The sequence below is a fragment of the Magnolia sinica genome, chromosome 5 (genome assembly GCF_029962835.1).
Source record: "Magnolia sinica isolate HGM2019 chromosome 5, MsV1, whole genome shotgun sequence".
NCBI lineage: Eukaryota > Viridiplantae > Streptophyta > Magnoliopsida > Magnoliales > Magnoliaceae > Magnolia > Magnolia sinica.
In genome coordinates this window covers 104732325-104750482 of record NC_080577.1, presented here as the reverse complement: position 1 = coordinate 104750482, position 18158 = coordinate 104732325, and positions in this window count along the sequence as shown.

The window sequence follows — 18158 nt, the reverse complement described above, 5'->3', positions numbered from 1 at the left end:
AATACGACTCCTATCTCCTCGTAAAAACGCGATTCCCTAATGGAATTTGACTGATGTCAACTCAACTTTCCAAAGACGGGAGGTGCGGTAAAGCAAAGATCTCTTAGCCTTCCAACCACAAAGGTGGGTGCCAAACTTACATGCAATTAACTCTCCACAACATACCTTCTTCGGTTCCAAACTTCTACAACCACTTACCCAACAAAACCAAATTTATAGCTTCCAAATCCTTGATGCACTTCACTCTCGGCAAACGGCTTGCACATCTCTTCCCACTTGAGGAGATGGAATTTGTTCTTGGCCTCGACCCCCTTCCGCAAAAAAAAAAATCATTCTTAACTTTTCCAACCGACCTAGGAAGGACTTCAAACATTTGAAAAGGGGCATATAGTACAACAACATATTAGAGAAGGCCACTTTGATAAGGGTAAGGCGACCTCCCAAAGACAAATGTCGACACTTCCATCTTTAAAGATTTATTCAATTCTCCCTACAACCTTGTCCTATAAATGCTTAGCGGGCTTCTTAATAAACAAAGGTAAACCTAGGTCCTGGGTACATCGAAGGGAACTAACCCGCTTTGCATCCAAACACAAAGGCCAACCTTTACACCTCCTCATTGCTTAGCCGAACCCCCAACATCTTGCTTTTGTTAACATTAATCTTTTGCTTCAAGACCAACTCAAAGCAAGTCATTATCTTCCATTTTTTCTTCAAGAACCTCAATAATAGAATAAAAATAAAGGAGAATTAATTGCCTACAATTAGTAGCATGGCACTCTCCATTTTTTTAATGCCTTCTAAAGTCTTGTTTCCACTTTTGCCCTTGAAAATGCTTGTCTGGTTGAAGGGCCTTTTGGCTCCATGGAGAAATACCTATATGGAATGGAATCCATTAGTATGGGTAAATTCATGTACTTGGAACCATGCAAAAGCTTAGGGCATATTGGATGCCACTGAGAATGTATTTTAGCACATTTATCTCTCAATAGGCACTATGTCTAAGCCTGTCAGAAGCATACCAGCAGCTAGAATCAAATATGAGATTGTGGTCCTCTCAAGTATCCAACACACTCAAAATTTCACCCATTTTTATGATCAGAAATCCGATGAATGGTTTGGATTTTCAAAAGCTTCTCATATTCCAACGTGTTAGTGAGAGGCCACCAAGCAATGCCTCGCCAACCCCACTTTTTGAAGAAAGGGAAGAGAGCAGCTTTCCCGACATATGCATGTCACTTGCATATTAAAAAAATGGGTGGCATCTAAACACACCCTTAGAAACAATTTCTAGTTGGGAAACGATTACAACTTTTTGCCGTTTTTTTTAATTCTTGTCCGGAGGTGGCTTGCAAATTCCAAGGAAATGGATTCCATCCCAATGGCTACATTTTTAAAAATAATAATAATAATTAGTACCTTGCAATAGAATTCATGTAACTCGTTGATTGTAATCAACCTATGTGATAGACTATTAGATAGAGCTTCATTGTAATCGACCTATGTTATGGTCAATTACATTGGGCCTATGGGAGTTTTGTGCTCTCATCACTATTACTTAACATGGATAAAGGGGGGTCGCGTCAGGTTGGCAGCCAGCGTCAAACTTATGCCATAACTTTCATCATGAATCCGAACAATATGACATTCCAAACTCATGCTAGGGCATTCCTTGTAAGCAATGTGCTGCAATGAAACCTAGGTGTAGCAAGAAATGGGCAAGGGTTGCTTAGGGTGTCCCCTAGAAGCGACATTCCGCAACAACGCCCGGTTGCTACGAGAAGTATGCAGCGTTCCTGCATCATTCTGGATGTGCGTGGGTAATAAAGCTAGTCAAGGACAATAGGATTCATCTTGTCACATATAGGATCATTAACATGTAAGAGTATGGAGTTAGTAAATACAATGAAATGAAGGAGAGTTCTTGGGACCATCAAAATTAAAATTTTGAATAGGGCCAACCCAAAGGCTTGGCCCAACCAGTTCAAAAGGCAGGCCTACATTTAGGAGACCAAGTAAAACGAGGCCAAAACTAGAGAAATTGATGGATACAATACTTTATATAGGAAAGGACTATGATGGAAATGGGGTGGGGATAGTGGTAGATACAACTTTAAAGGATAAAGTTGTAGGTGATGGGAAAGTGATAGGATTTTAATAATACAACTTGTGCGGGAGAGGAGATAATCAATGTTTTTTTTTTTTTCCTTTTCTTTTTTATCTTTCTTTTTCTTTTTATCTTTTTATCTTTTTTCTTTCTTCTTTTTCTATCTCTCTCTTCTTTTCTTCTTCTTCTTTTTTTTTTTTTTTTTGAGAGAGAGAGAGTGAGAGATAACAACACTATTATTAAGAAGCTCACAACAAGCAAGGAAAGAATACAGACCCGAGAAACAAAAACAGAAACTCTCAAAAGGGGAGGGCAACCAAATCTGCCATTACACATACCACCCAATCCGACATGGACCATTTAACTTTCAAAATGACATCGTTCACCCCCTCACTCTCATTATGAAAACAATTGATCCCCAAATAATCCATAACACAACCATGATTAGTAGCCACCATATAGCTTTCCCAGGCTTGCCAACTATGCCTCCATGCCAGGCCCATAGTAGATCTTCCATAGTCTTCAACATGGCCCAATCAATGTGAAACCACGAAAGAAAATAATCCCAACCTCTCGTGACAAAAGAACAATGAATGGAGAGATGGTCAATCGACGACTCAGCATATGTTGGGAAGAACGTGCACTCTTCTCTGTAGGTTATCAACTGTGAGCATATGTTTGGATGCCTGTATGCCTGTAAAGTTTTAAGTCGTAAACACTTTACACCTAAAAAGAGTTTCAGGAATAAACACTTTTCATGCTATTCCGTTTGGCTTTTAAGTGGTAATCTGTTAACAGGTAAATAGATTATGTGTTTGGCTAACTTGTAAAGTATTTACAGTGTATAAAATAGACAGTCAAACCACATAGAGCTTGGGGCAGTAAATCTTACCAAAATCTGCAAATCACATAAAAAGGACTCATTTTATGGGGCTCTAGGAGAGCATCGAGGTATGCACGCACAGGATGAATTGGATGTCTACACTCATCACAATAGGCCCCAGACGTAATCTGGAAGGTTTTTAATTGTTGATGTCATCATGTGTGGTCCATCTAATGATCACTCAGGCTGTTTTTTAGGCCATAGGAAAGCATCAAGGAATGCACATGATGGACATTTTTGAATGTGATGTACACATCACGGTGGGCCATGCGTGTGTGTCAACCATTTTGCTTTACTGTGACAGTCTTTTCAGCCATAAAGAGATCTCAGTCTCCGACACATAATCAATGTCAACATGAACTCATTACCTATTGGAGATCAATATCATAATACAAATTTACTGTTAATTAAGATGAGATGAACTCATTTTAGGTGTCTGCCAAACAGGGCCTAAATTTCCCAGAAAATCCTTTAGGGTCTATTAGGGTGCCACTTGAAAATGAGTTCGTCTCATTTTAGTCAATTGTAACAATGTATTAGAGATAACGATTGCCCTTAGCAAAACTCATTTTTAAGTGGACCCAAACAGACCCTAAAACTAAACCTCAATCAGGCAAAGAGAACTAAAACTTCCAGAAAACTCCTGAACTGTAAAACCTAAATTTAAAAAGAGAAAAGAAACGAAATTCAAAAGCCCTAAACCCTAGAGTTCTTAGAAACCCAACCCCAGCTCCTAACCTAAAACAGAAAACACCCTGAATTTTTCAGAAAAAGCTAAAACCCTAACAACGAGGAAAAACCCCAAAATTTCAGCAACCCCCTTATATTTCTAGAAAATTTCTTAAAAACCCTAAATCCTTGAAAATGAACCCCTAAAAATTAAAAATCGAAAAACAGCCAAGAACAACGACATAAATTGCTAAACACCCTAATAATTCAGGGGAAAAAAAAAAACCTATCCCTAAAATCCAAACCATTCCATACATTAATCTAACAAAGGGCAAACAAATTCCAAACAAAATAACCCCCAACTGCAAGAAAATAACATCGATAGATAAAAACAAAACATAAAAAACGGTACCTTGTTAGAGAGCTGTTAGAAGATAGAGGACGCTGAGGGGTTTACGTCTACGTCTTTCTTTTCATTTCTCAGGAAAACAAGGACTAAAAGGTCATTCCATACAAGGACGTCTGAGAACAAAGACATTAGGTTTAGGGCCTCTTTCGTAAAGGGAGATCTGACCGTTGAAGAGGGAAACAGAAGTAGCTGCACCCGTATATGAGATTCTGACCACTAGTTAGGTGGGCCGACCTTGAAAATGAGCCGGCTGATAAATTATAAGCTGAGGTGGTTCACATCGAATGGACGGTTAAAAGAGAATTGAGAACAAGTCATATAGAAAACGCTCATGTGGCCCATGCGGTTCATATTTACTATCGCTCTTCGCGCGAGTCGCTAGTGTTTCTCAAATGTTTCCGTCCAGGGGAAACGGATTGGCTACTCCCCTGCCACCAGCCCGGTGGCTGGGAAACGGATTGGCTACTCCCCCTGCCACCAACCAATGGCTGGTGGTCGGTTCTTTGTGGGCCCTACTATGATGTATTTGTTTCATCCATTCTGTTCACATTCTTTTTTATATCATTTTATTGTATGAGACAAAAAATGATGTATATATCAATTTCAAGTGGACCACATTACAAGAAACAATATTGAATGAAGGTCGACCATTAAAAACTTTTTGGGGCCATAAAAGTTTTGGATCAACCTGATATTTGTTTTTTCCATTCATCTGGGTCTGTATGACCTAATCAACAGATTAGATGTCAAACAAAAAGTATAGTGGGTCTTGGTAGGATTTTAATGGTGGATATCCAATCAATATTGTTTTCCTCTAGTGTGGTCCACCTGAGATTTATATACCTCTAATTTTTTATATCAAGCACTAAAATGATCCGTAAAAATGGATGAATCGGAATGGATGAAATACATACATCATGGTGAGGCTCACACAACACCTACCACCAGCCACCGAGCTGGTGGCAGGGGGAGTTGCCAATCCATTTCCCGGTGGCTGATGGTCAGTGATATGTGGCCCCCACCATGATGTATGTGTTTGGAAGCGGATTGACTGGTGTACCTCACACCGGCTATATAGCTGTTGTATTGACGTCAGCAAGTTCTATGGGTCTGATCACGAGGTATGTGTTATATCCAAACCGTCCATCCATTTGGTGAGCTCGTATTTAGGCTTGAGAAGAAAAATAAGACAGATCTAACTATCAAGTGGACCACACTGCAAAAAGCAGTGGAGGATTGAACGTCTACCATTGAAACCCTTTTTGTGGTCACAGAAGTTTTGGATCAGTATGAAATTTTTTTTCCTCTTCATTCAGATCTTTGTGACCTTATGAACAGATTGGATGGAAAATAAACGTTATGGTGGGCCTTACAAATTTTTTAACAGTGAAAATCATTGTCTCCACTGTTATTTATGGTGTGGTCCAGATGATCTTTGGATATGATTTGTTTTTTGGATAATGCTCTAAAATGATCTCTAAAAATAGATGAACGGTGTAGATATAATGAATACATCACTGTAGGGCCCATAAAACTTTGATCTCCTCTGAACCGTTTGTACAACCCGGAGCTCGAGGAGCGTCAGTGCCAGTCTTCGCACGACACATACCTACAGCAGCTATATAGCTGGTGTGTGGTACACCAGCCAATCCGCTTCCTATGTGTTTCATCCATTTTTACATTTTTACATATCATTTTAGGGCTTGATCTAAAAAATGAGAGGGATATAAATCTCAAGTGGACCACACCACAGGAAAAGAATAGTGATTGGATATCGACCATAAAAATCCTCTTAAGGCCCATTGTACTATTTATTTGACATCCAATCTGCTAATTAGGTCATACAGGCCCAGATGAAGGGAAAAAACAAATATCAGCTTGATCCAAAACTTTTATGCCCCCAAAAAGTTTGTAATGGTTGACGCTCATTCAACACTGTTTCATGTAATGTGGTCCACTTGAAATTGGGATATACCTCATTTTTTGTCTCATATCATAAAATCATCTGAAAAAAAATAGATGGACGGCATGGATGAAACACATACATCATGGTGGGGCCCAAAGAGCACCAACCATTAGCCACTGGCTTGATAGCAGCCAATCCGTAGGGAGTGGATTAGGTGAGATCCGGGCCTCACCCGAGACGGTACGGCCCCTACTGTGGGGCCCACCCTGATGTGTATATTTTATATCCACCCTATCCATCCATTTTTCCATATCATTTTAGGGTATTATCCAAAAAAATGAAGCAGATTCAATTATCAGATGGACCATAACATAGAAAATAACAATGATTAACCATTAATGAGTCACAAAAGTTTTGGATTAAGCTGACATTTCTTTTTTACTTCATCCACGCTTATGTGATCTTATCAACAGTTTGGATGGCAAATAAACACGAGAAACATCAAGGTGCACCTTAAGAAGTTTTTAATGGCAGTGTCCAATCACCTCCGTTTCCTAGAGTATGTCTCAAATCTTGTTATTTATGAATCATGCCCTAAAATGAACCGGAAAAACGGGTGGACAGGGTGGATGCAGAATGCATGCATCAAGGTGGGTTCCACAGTAGAGGCCGCCTAAGCCTCAGTGAGGCTGGGGACCCACCTAATCCACCTTCCACAAGGGACATCGTCTTCGAACCGCCTCATAAGGAAGCGTATTAATGGGAGGATCTGTGGGGCCTACCATGATGTATGTGTTTTATCCAGACTGTCTATTCATTTTGGCCATCATTTTAGAGCATAAGCTTAAATATGAGGCAGATCCAAAGCTCAAGTGGACGGCATCACAAGTGATATTCATGATCTCTTCATTTAAGTTTGCGTGACCGCGTAAACATGTTGGATGGCAAATAATCATCCTCATGGGCAGTAGAATCGTTTCAATGGTAGGTGTCCATTTAAGCTTTGAATCTATCTAATTTTATTCTCTAAAAAGATTTGAAAAAATATATCGATGGAATGGATAAAACACATAAATTGGGTGGGCCACAAAGAGCCAAGTCACCAGGCAATCCATTGGGTTGGATATAGGGTTGGCTTTGGCCTCAGGCCAACCCCCTTTGAGGTTGGGTTGAACCGACCTGACCCTGAAATGGTAAGAGTAAATTGCAAAATAGAATGGAAATGGTCCCACGCACAACCGATTGGAACACAAGCACAATCCCCCTAAGGAATAACTTGGAACCTTTCTTGTGTTAGTGCAATCTAGTCCATCTAATAGGTCAACCCCATCATGAGGATGACTGACGCAGGAGAGGACATGTAGAGGTCGAGCATCATCTTCCTCGGAGGGATAACTGTTCCTAATCTACTTCTTACAGAGATACCTTGAATCCACGAGGAGAGATAGAAAATAGAAAATAATTATAATAAAATTTGTAATAATTTGATCGATGATGAAAAATGAGCTTACAACCTCTTAAATAATAACATAAACCCTAAGAAGTTTTGGAATTAAACTATAACTAAAACTCTTACCAATCGTGACTTACTAAGTTACTATAAATAGTAAACTTATGTAGTTGTGATTCCTACTAGTGCACATGTTTTTTCGGCCAAAAATAGTGTCCTATTTGGCCAAACCATGATGTTCTCCTAAATATTCTAAGCACTTTTCATGATAGGCACAACTCCTATAGCCCAACGGATGAAGGGTTATACTCGAATTAAAACTTAGTATAATAGTAAAAGTGAAATTAAAACAAGAATCCGACCGTCAATTTAATGGTATTTCACAAATTCGGCATGCACAACCCGGCGTAGCGGATTGCGTGGTTAAAGTAGCTCGTCTTACCCCAAAATCATATATAACATGTCGGATAACTCATTCCGGTTTGCAAGATATGTCCGTTTTAGGTTTTGATGGTCTAGATCACCTTTGTCTCCAATCGGGCCTTTTCTGATCCATCTTGGCCATGAAATTATCCGCAACCCCACTCTACATCTACAAATTTATACAAAAATTTATATATATATATATATATATATATATATATATATATATATATATATATATATATAAATCCACCCATTCAAGTGGACCATACTTGTATTTTGCTATTTATCAATAGCTACAAATTATTTTTATTGTGTGGCCCACCTAATAAGTACTATAGAGATTATTTTTTTCAATCAGCATTTTTCACTGCGGGTCCAACCTATTGGAAGGATTCTGTTTCACATGCACAGAGCATAGTGAAAGTTACTTGCTCAGCTGACCGTACCTTGTGGTCCAACCCTTGGACTTTGAGACCTTCAAATTAAACTGAGAGCCAAAACATATGGACAATTGGATAAACGTGATTCCTATGCTAGTACATCAATACAATGGTATCATTATGATGGATGGATTCTATCTCAGACCTATTGTGCCATGTTGGCACATGTGTGGTGTGTATGAGTTTTTTTGCACACATGTGGCTTTAGCAGAGATCATTTCTTTTTTAAATTAGAGTGCATGGCACGTGCAGAGCTCATGTTGAGAAAGAGAAGTAAATTACAATGGCATGAGATAGATGTTTTATCTCTATTTTTTTGGTGTTATAATTATTTATATTACAAATTTACTTCATTTTAAAGTTAAAAAATAAAGGAAAAAATTTAAAACTTATATCTCTTTTTATGACTTGTTATAAGTGTGAAATTAGCTAAATACTACTCACATTGTATGTAGGGGAGATAATTGTGAACACCTGCCCTCTATTTAGCCTGATTTTTTTAGTGTCCAATTTTTACGGTGGAACATGATGGGATTTCCTCCTCATGGCTCGACCGGTCGAGGGTGGTGCTCGACCAGTCGAGGCCTGGCTCGACTCAAAGTCCAGCGACCAATTGTGTTAATTCTTCCATGCTGCTCGACCGGTCGAGGGTCTGCTCGACTAGTCGAGGTTACGCAGATTCTAGTCTGGATTTGGTGCGGATTGCGTAAATTTGAGGCGATTTCGCAAGATGTGTAGAAGGAAGTTGCCTAAACTATAAATAGGGGTCCCTAGAGATTTTCTAGGGCATTGAGAAGGCTTTCTAAAGCTATTGTGCTAAGGGTTTTTGACGGCCAAGGTGAGAGAGAGAGAGAGAGGAAGCTTATGGAAGGGAGAATTCTGCTCGTAGAGGTGATCTACTTCGCAGTCGACGTCTCAGCGCTTCTAAGTCCACGTGATCGGTGAGAGATCTCCGTTTTCTTTATTCTCTTATTGTTTATCCACTCTTGCGTGAGTGAAGAAGGTTTGATCCTAGCGAGGTGTGCTTGTGATCGGTTGTAACGTTCTACTTCATAGTGGATTGTTGCTCTGGACTAGGTCTCGTGGTTTTTACCTCTTTGAGGGTTTTCCACGTAAAAATTCGTTGTTGTGTGGTTTGTGCTTTGATTTATTTCATTGCTTTATTATCCCATAATTCTGGTGTTTTTTGGAGGCTAGATCCTAAGGTTTTTGTGTAACGACTCCCAATAGAACATCCTCGTTGGACGGTTGGATGCTACTTATACATAAAGGTGGGCCCCACATGGATGCTACTTGTGCATAAAGGCGGGGCCCTCATGGATGCAAAACGAATACATCTAACGAGGATATCTTTGCCATCTGATATTCAAAATGGAAGAAAGGTGTTTACAATTTTCATAAAATAATAAAGGTGTTTAAAATTTCATAAAATAGTTACTAATGCATCTGTTGTCCAAAATGGAGGCCCCACATGCTATTAATGCATGTTCCACCACTTCTCTAAAATAGTGAATGCACTTGCATTAATAGCACGTGGGGCCTCTAATTTGGACAACAGATGCATTAGTAACTATTTTATGAAATTTTAAACACCTTCCCTTCATTCTAAAATAGTGGAGGCACTTGCAATAATCCAAAATAGAGGGGAGGTATTTACAATTTTCAAAAGTAGAAGTCCAATGATCACTGTTTCTTTTGTCGGGGCCATCAAGATGTTTATATTTCATCCAAACCGTTCATAACGTTATTCCAACTAGGATTAACTGAAAACACAAATATTAGCCAAATCCAAAACTATCTTGGAATGTTTTGACAATTTGCATTCAATCCCCACTGTTTTCCTGCGGCCGGGCATGATCCACCTGAGTTTTGGTCAATCTCATTTTTGGGCTCCTTCGAAATCAGATTGCCTACAGAGTTACTCAGTGCGTTGTTATCTTACTGAGTAAACTCAGTTGGGCCCACCTTGAATGTAAGTAGTCTATGCGCGCAGTCCATCCATTTTTCCATCTAATTTTAAGGGGTTGAGTCCAAAATTGAAGCATATCCAAAGATCAAGTGGATCAGACCACAGGAAACAGTGGGGATAATGATTTCCACCATTGAAACCTAGGATCCACAGTGATGTTTATTTTTCATCCAACCTGTTCATAAGATCATACAGACATGGATGAACGGAACACACAAATATAAGCTTGATCCAAAACTTCTGTGGCCCCCAGGAAATTTCAACACTAGCTGTTCAATTCAACTGTTTCTTGTGGTGTGGTCCATTTGAACAGTGTATATGCTTCATTTTTGGGCTCAAGCCCTAAAATTATCTAGGAAAATGGATGGACGGAGCGGATAAAATACACAAATCATGGTAGATCTCACAGAGTTTACTAAGTACGCTAAGCGTAGTAAGTAACTCACAATGCAATCCGAATTTCGGTTCCTTCACTATTGTGAGCTTCCTAAACTGGGCCCCACATAGCTTCCTCCTGACAGGCAAATCACCTCCCTGTCTTTGCAGGTACATCTTCTGTTCCAACCAGTCAGGCTCATGTCAAAACCCATTTTGGCATGTGACCATGGTTGACTCTAATTAAGTCTATAAACCTAATTAGGATTCTTGATTAGGAATCTGTGAAATACACCAGTGCTCTTGGAGCACTAAGTTATAATGCTCCTAGTTGCAATTGGGACACGTAGACAATTCAAGCCATTGATCCAGAGGGTTCTCTAGGTCCAACCCATATTTCATGGGCTACCATGAAAACATTACACTGATCTAACAAATATTAACCATTTGATCAATGGGTTTTAATATTGATGGTGAGGATTATTTACATCTATTTGTTAGGGCCAACATGAACTGCTTATGATTCTAAAGAATCACTTTTGTTAGGCAACATTAACCATCCCATCCATGGCTTGATAATCTAATCCTGATTACTTGTGGCACTCATGTCCTGTCCTAAAAAAGCCAGGTGAGGCCCACCATAATGTTTGTGAGAAATTCACCTCGTTTGTCCATTTTTCCCGACATGAGCTCAAAATAAAGCAGATCCTAAACTCAAGTGGGCCACATTACAAGAAAAAAGTAGGTAGGAAAATGCCTACCGTTGAAATATCCCTAAAGTCCACCGTATGATGTTTATATGTCATTCAAACCGTTCATAGGGTCATTCCTACTGGGATGAACTGAAAACACAATAGTATTAGCCTGATTCAAAACTTATGTGGCCATGAATGTTTCAAGCATGGACATTCAATCCTCGATGTTTCTTGTCATGCGGTCCACTTGAGCTCTGAATCTGCCTCATTTTTGGGCTCATGTTCTAACATGAGCTGGCAAAACGGCTGGATAGGATGGATTTCTCATAAACATCACAGTGGGCCCCACCTAGCTTCTAAGCATAGGAACTTTCTTGAGACGGGGTGCCACAAGCAATTCATGTCCCATCCTAGTGAGGTGTTGATGGGTTTACACCATCAAATATCATCTAAATGATTCCATTGAGCAACTAAAAGCTCGTTTGGTTGCTAAGGGCTATACACAAACCCAAGGTCTTGATTATGACGAGATGTTTTCTCCTATAGCTAAATCTAAATTCTGTTTGAGTGTTGTTATCTGTTGCAACTAATAAGGATTGACCTCTTCATCAACTGGATGTCAAGAATACACTTCTTCATGGGGACTTGGCTGAGGGAGTCTACATGGAGCAACATCCAGGATTCGTTGCTCAAGGGGAGACTAGAAAAGTGTGTAGACTTCAAATAGGCATTTACGGCCTAAAGCAGTCTCCAAGGGTGTGGTTTGACAAGTTTAGTAAGGTGTTGCTCACTTATGGCTTCTAAGGTTGATCACTCAATCTTTATGAAACACAGTGATAAGGGTATGATAGCGTTGGTTGTATATGTCAATGACATTGAAGCAGAGGAGCAAGTTGCCAAGATTTGTGTACTGCGATCTGAATTGATTGTTTGGAGGGGAAAATAAGGGTTAAAATAAAATCATCTGTTGCCCTTCTGGATACTTATTATCACCATTCAACTATGGAATTGCACGGTACAACTAAGTATTTGTGTTTTCCATAAGATGAACTAGTTTCACAACTTAATTTTGGGTTCTTGATTTCGTAGTTCTTGTTTAGTATTCAATTTATCATTTGAAGGGCAGTTGTGGGTCTAGCCTGCATTATTATGATTCTAGAATTATTGATGAGTTCATTATTTTGTGGAAAGCCATTTCAAATCAACACATGGTGTCTGGAGTGTTCCATCTTAGGGTTTTAAGTAACAAAGGTGGAGTGACACAACTGGCATTTCAGAGCTAAAAAAGCATCTCCAGTAGCATTTTCATACCAATGATCTAGGGTTACTTTGCTATTTTTTGGGCATTGAGGTTGCTAGATCAAGGTTAAGCATTAACCTTTCTCAGAGGAAGGATGTTATTGATTTGTTGAAGGAGATTGGCATGCTTAGATGTAGACCGGCTGATACCCCCATGGAGACTAGTGAGAAGTTATTGGATGATCAAGGAGAGTTGTTTGATGACACAAGTAGATATAGAAGAATGGTTGGCAAGTTGATATATTTTACAGTCACTCAACCAGATATTGCATTCGTTGTCAACATTGTGATACATGCACCAACCAAGAGTTCCACATTAGGAGGCTATTCTCAGGATTCTTAGATATTTGAAGAAGGCACCTAGCTAGGGAATCTTATATCGAGCTAACGGTCACCTTAAGATAGGGGCATTTGGAAATGCTGATTGAGCAAGTTTTATTACAGCTAGGCAATCTACTACATGATACTCTACTTTTGTTGAGGGAAATTTGGTCACTTGAAAAAGTAAGAATCGGAATGTCGTGCCCGTTCTAGTGCAGAGGCCGAGTACAAAGCCATGAGTCGTGCAGTTTGTGAGTTGTTATGGCTCAAGTCTTCATTACAAGAACTCTAGCTGTTTTCAGGAGATCCTATGATGCTTTATTGTGATAATCAAGCAGCGGCCCACATTGCAAATAATCCAGTCTTCCATGAGAGGACTAAGCATATCGAAGTTGACTGCATTTCATCATACATACATATATATATATATATATATATAAATCGCTTTCAAGGAGATTACCATAGCCTACGTTCAGTCCAAATAATAGGTTGTAGATATTTTTACTAAGGTTTAACCATACGTACACTTTTCTTCACTATGTTCCAAGTTGGGCATGATAGATAGTGATGCTCCAACTTGAAGGGGAGTGTTGAAATGAGAATATTATACTTTAGTGCTCTTATGGACTACCATATGTTTTTTCTCATATTAGTCTATTAATATAAATTAGAGAAAGAGGTGTGATGAATAACCCTAATCTCAAAATTAGCCCTAAGTTATTTTCTAACAAAAAGAAGCACTCGCAACCAAAGAAAACCCTTAATTCATAAAACCCTATATTTTCCAAAAGCTTGGAATTTAAAATAGGGAGAATACCCTAGAATCACCAAAGTAATAAAAAGGTAATCCTCCGCCATACAGAGAGCAATCCTCTCCAAAGTAACCTCGAGCCTCTGTTGAAACTTCTGTTTTCCCCATTTTTACAATGCAATGCAGCAAAGGACACATGAATAGAGAACTATTTTCTGTGTCAAATTGGCATGCTAAATAAGTTGTGGCAACATAAATCAATTTCCCAATTTCCCCCCTATTCCTTTCCAAGTTGTCAAAATTCCACAGGAGTTTTCCATTTCCACATTGTCGTGTCACCCTATCCAAGCACCCCAACCTTCGATCAGGAAAAGTAATCCAAAACTTCCATAAGACTCCTGAACCCTAAACCACAAAACCCTTCAATCAAAAGAAAAAAATAAAAATAAAATTTAAAACAAAACCTTAGAGCTTCCAAAAACCCAAACCTTGGTCCTAACCGAAGCTAGCAAGAAAACCCTAAGGAGTCATTTGCATGCCTATAAGTTTCTAAGTTGTGACTTTCACCCAGCGTTTTGAATAATTACATTATGTAGCGTAGCTTAGCCTTAACACTATGTAGCTCAAAAAAATAACTCAAGTCATGTGTAGTTAACACTACATGAAAATTTACATACACTGCATATTACCTAACCTTTTCAATGCTTTCAGTAAAATAATATAGGTAAATCAGTTTCATTGCTCCTTGTTTACCTTTGTACTTGATCATTGACTTTTCCTATTACTTTAGGCTGCATTTGGTTGCACTAAATATCATGAAATTTTGTTGAATTCCATTATTAATCAATCTAATTTGGTGCAAAATATCATGAAATTGGTGCAACCAAGTGCGGGCTTGATTAAAAATATAGAAGTAGCTTGCAGCTTACACTACACGCTATGTGACTTATGCCTCACACTTCAGAGGGGTGAACGCTACGCTGCACGCTATTCCTATTTAAAATACTACTTTCACCTCAAAGTGACTTTCAGCAGTAAGTCACTTACAGGAAAGTGACTCCTCACCCCCAGCCCCATGAAGTTTCTTGGCAGCTTTGCCTATGACTTAAAGGTGAATTCCACACACACCACCCCCCCCCCCCCCCCAAACAACACTTGAAAGTCAGTTCCCACTTACAGGCATCCGAACAACCCTCTGTAAAATCCTTCGTTGTAAAGGGTCTACAGGTACAGATATTACAAGGGGCTATTTGGATGCCTGTAATTACCTGTAAACCTTTTATATTATGTAAAAACTTTACAAATTACTGCAGGCTTTTAGAATGCTGGAATTTTTCTGTGTTTCATATTATGGGTAATTCAATTATAAGCACAACAGTCCTTTTTTCTTTTTCTTTTTCTTTTTTCGAATTCTTTTCTCTCAGATTGCTTGTAGCTCACAGCTAATAGCTCCGCCTCTCCCTTCCCCCTGCTTATAGCTGATAGGATAGACTGTACACACTTTACACCTGAAAGTCTTTTCAGGTGTAAGGTGTTTACAGGCATCCAAATGACCCCTAAGTTCTCGAAATCCTAAAATCTCATAAACACTCCATGATTCCAGAATATATTTCCAGAAAAAAAAAAAAACCCTAAAATTTCGAGAAACCCCTTAAAACATCGAAACACAACCCAGAAAACGACCTAAATTCCTAAACTTTCGGGGAAAAAAAAAAACCTATGCCCTAAAATCTAGACCATTTCATCCATTAATCTAACAAACTGCAAAATAATAATAATGATAATAAAGCCAAACAACATCTTCCCAATTACACCAGAAGAAAAAAAAAAAAACGGAAGATTGAAAGGTTTAAAGAAAAAACCTTAGGAAGTGAGCTTTCCGAAGAGAGAGAAACCCCGGGCGGTTTTCGGCAAAAAGAAGGGGGCCCTCCTTTGGACAAACATACAAGGACGTCATGGAACAAAGATATCAATCTAGGGGCTCTTTCGTAAAGAGAGAAAATAATCGCGACACACGTGATAGCTTGAGGCACGTGCGTAAGATCAGAAGCCTTATTCAGGTGGGCCGACCTTAAAGACGAATAACTTAAGCTGAGATGAGACATATTTGATTGGAGATAATGGACCGGTAGAGTAAAAAATGGCCTAATGGTTTCTATCCAACACGCTCATGTAGGCCAGTCGATGAGTGCACCAGACTTGATGAATGGGCATGCCCGCACAGTCTTTCATCTGGCGCACGGTCGTGATCTCTCACACATGCGAGATGCCCACACGTGTGCTCGATTCTGAGGTTAGTTAGTAGTTACCAGAATAAATGGCACGCGTGGCACATGTGCGCTACTTCCCCAGCAGAAACAAAAAACGTTACAAAAGAGAACGGATTGGCTACTCCCCTAGCTGGGCAGGTGGTCCGTGCTCCGTGGGCCCCACCATGACGTATGTGTTTCATCTATTCGGTTCATCCATTTTTACAGATCATTTTAGGGCTTGAACAGAAAAATGAGAAGAATATAAGTCTCGAGTAAACCACACCACCGGAAAACAATAATGATTGGATATCCACCATTAAAATACTCCTAAGTCTCACTGTACTGTTTATTTGACATCCAGTCTGTTGATTAGGTCATACAGACCCAGATGAAGGAAAAAACAAAGATCAGCTTGATCCAACTATTATAGCCCCCAAAAAGTTTTTAATGGTCGACATTCATTCAACACTGTTTCCTATAATGTGGCCCACTTGAGACAGGGATAAAACTTATTTTTGGTATCATACTATAAAATGATCTAGAAAAATAGATGGACGGAATAGATGAAACATATACATCATGGTAGGGTCCACAGAGCGCCGACCACAGCCATGGCTGGTGGCAGCCGCAGGGGTACGCGGATTGCGTACTACCCCCGCCCGTCCCTAGCTCCGAACGGGCAGTTCTGTGGGTGGGCCCACCGTGATGTATCTGTACATCCAAACCGTCTATCCCTTTTCTCAAATTATTTTAAAGCATAAAAACAAAAATGAGTTAGATCCAACGATAAACTGAACCACACCACAGATGGCTCTTGCATTTAATGCCACGGACATCTAATGCTTTGCGCATTTTAATGAAAGGAAGCTTATTATTTGGTGTGGTACGATTGAGCGTTTGATCTGCTCATTTTTGTGTTCATGCCTTAAAATAATTTGAGAAAAGGTATAGACAGCTTGGATGTACAGATACATCACGGTGGGCCCGCCCACAGAACTGCCCGTTCGGAGCTAAGGACAGGCTAGTACGCCATCCGCGTCCGCCGCAGGGAAGTAGCCAATCCGTTTCCGTTACAAACGGACTCGGATCGCGCAATGACGTCCGCACTGTATGCTGCTGGGAAAGTTCAGTGCACCCATCGTCATGCATGTGTTTTATCCATGCCGTTGATCCATTTTTCCAGCTCATTTTAGTTCATGAGCAGAAAAATGAGGTAGATCCAAATCTCAGGTGGATCACACCATGGGAAACAGTAGTAATCCAATACCCACCATTAGAAAGTTACCAAGGGCTACAAAAGTTTCAGATCAAGCTCATATTTGTAATTACCCTTCATCCAGGTCAGTGTGCCATAATCATTAAGCTGTATGGCAAACAAACATTACAATGGACCCTAGGAAGGTTTTAATGGTGAGTGTTCGATCACCACTGTTTTTGTGAGGTGGTCCACCTGAGATTCAGATTTATCACATTTTTTTTTTCACTCGTGTACTAAAATGAGCTGAAGAAATTAATGAATGACATGGATAAAACACATACCTTTTCTAGCACCATTTGGTACCCATGCAAGGTTGTGTGGCACACCATAGTCCGGATATAAACAGAGTAACGACAGGATGCAACGAATTCAAAGAGAGAAGGAAGAGTGAGTAAGAGAAAGCAAATTAAGAAATGGTATAAAAAAGAAAGACGTGAGCCACACACAAAGTGTGAGTGCAAGCTACATGCAGAAGATGTGTGCGCTACATAAAAATGGTAGTTGAAGTTAAGAGGTGAGAAAAGGTTCGGGCTACTTAAATCGTAAATTTAAAATAACATAACAAAAGTAAATTTATAACCATTAGGGGTGCAAAGCAAGCAAATATATGAGCATTTCAGTGGACAAGCCTAAATGCTCATACTTGGGCTGCGAAATTAACTAACGCCCACCTATGCTGAAAATCTCTTCTATTGTTCATTTTAATTCTAATGTTGGAAATTCCTTCCATTGCTTTTAGATTCCTAAGTTTATAACTCTTTTAGAGCTCATTTGGCATCTCTAATCTAATCATATAAAAGCTTTTCAAATAAGAGTCTACTTTAATAAGATTTTATTTATTTATTTATTCTAGCGCTTGTTTGATAGAATTAAGTTTTCAAAAAAAAAAAAAAAAAAGCTCTTGTATAAAATAGGTGTCTTTTGTAAAACGTTTGAATAAGAGCTTTT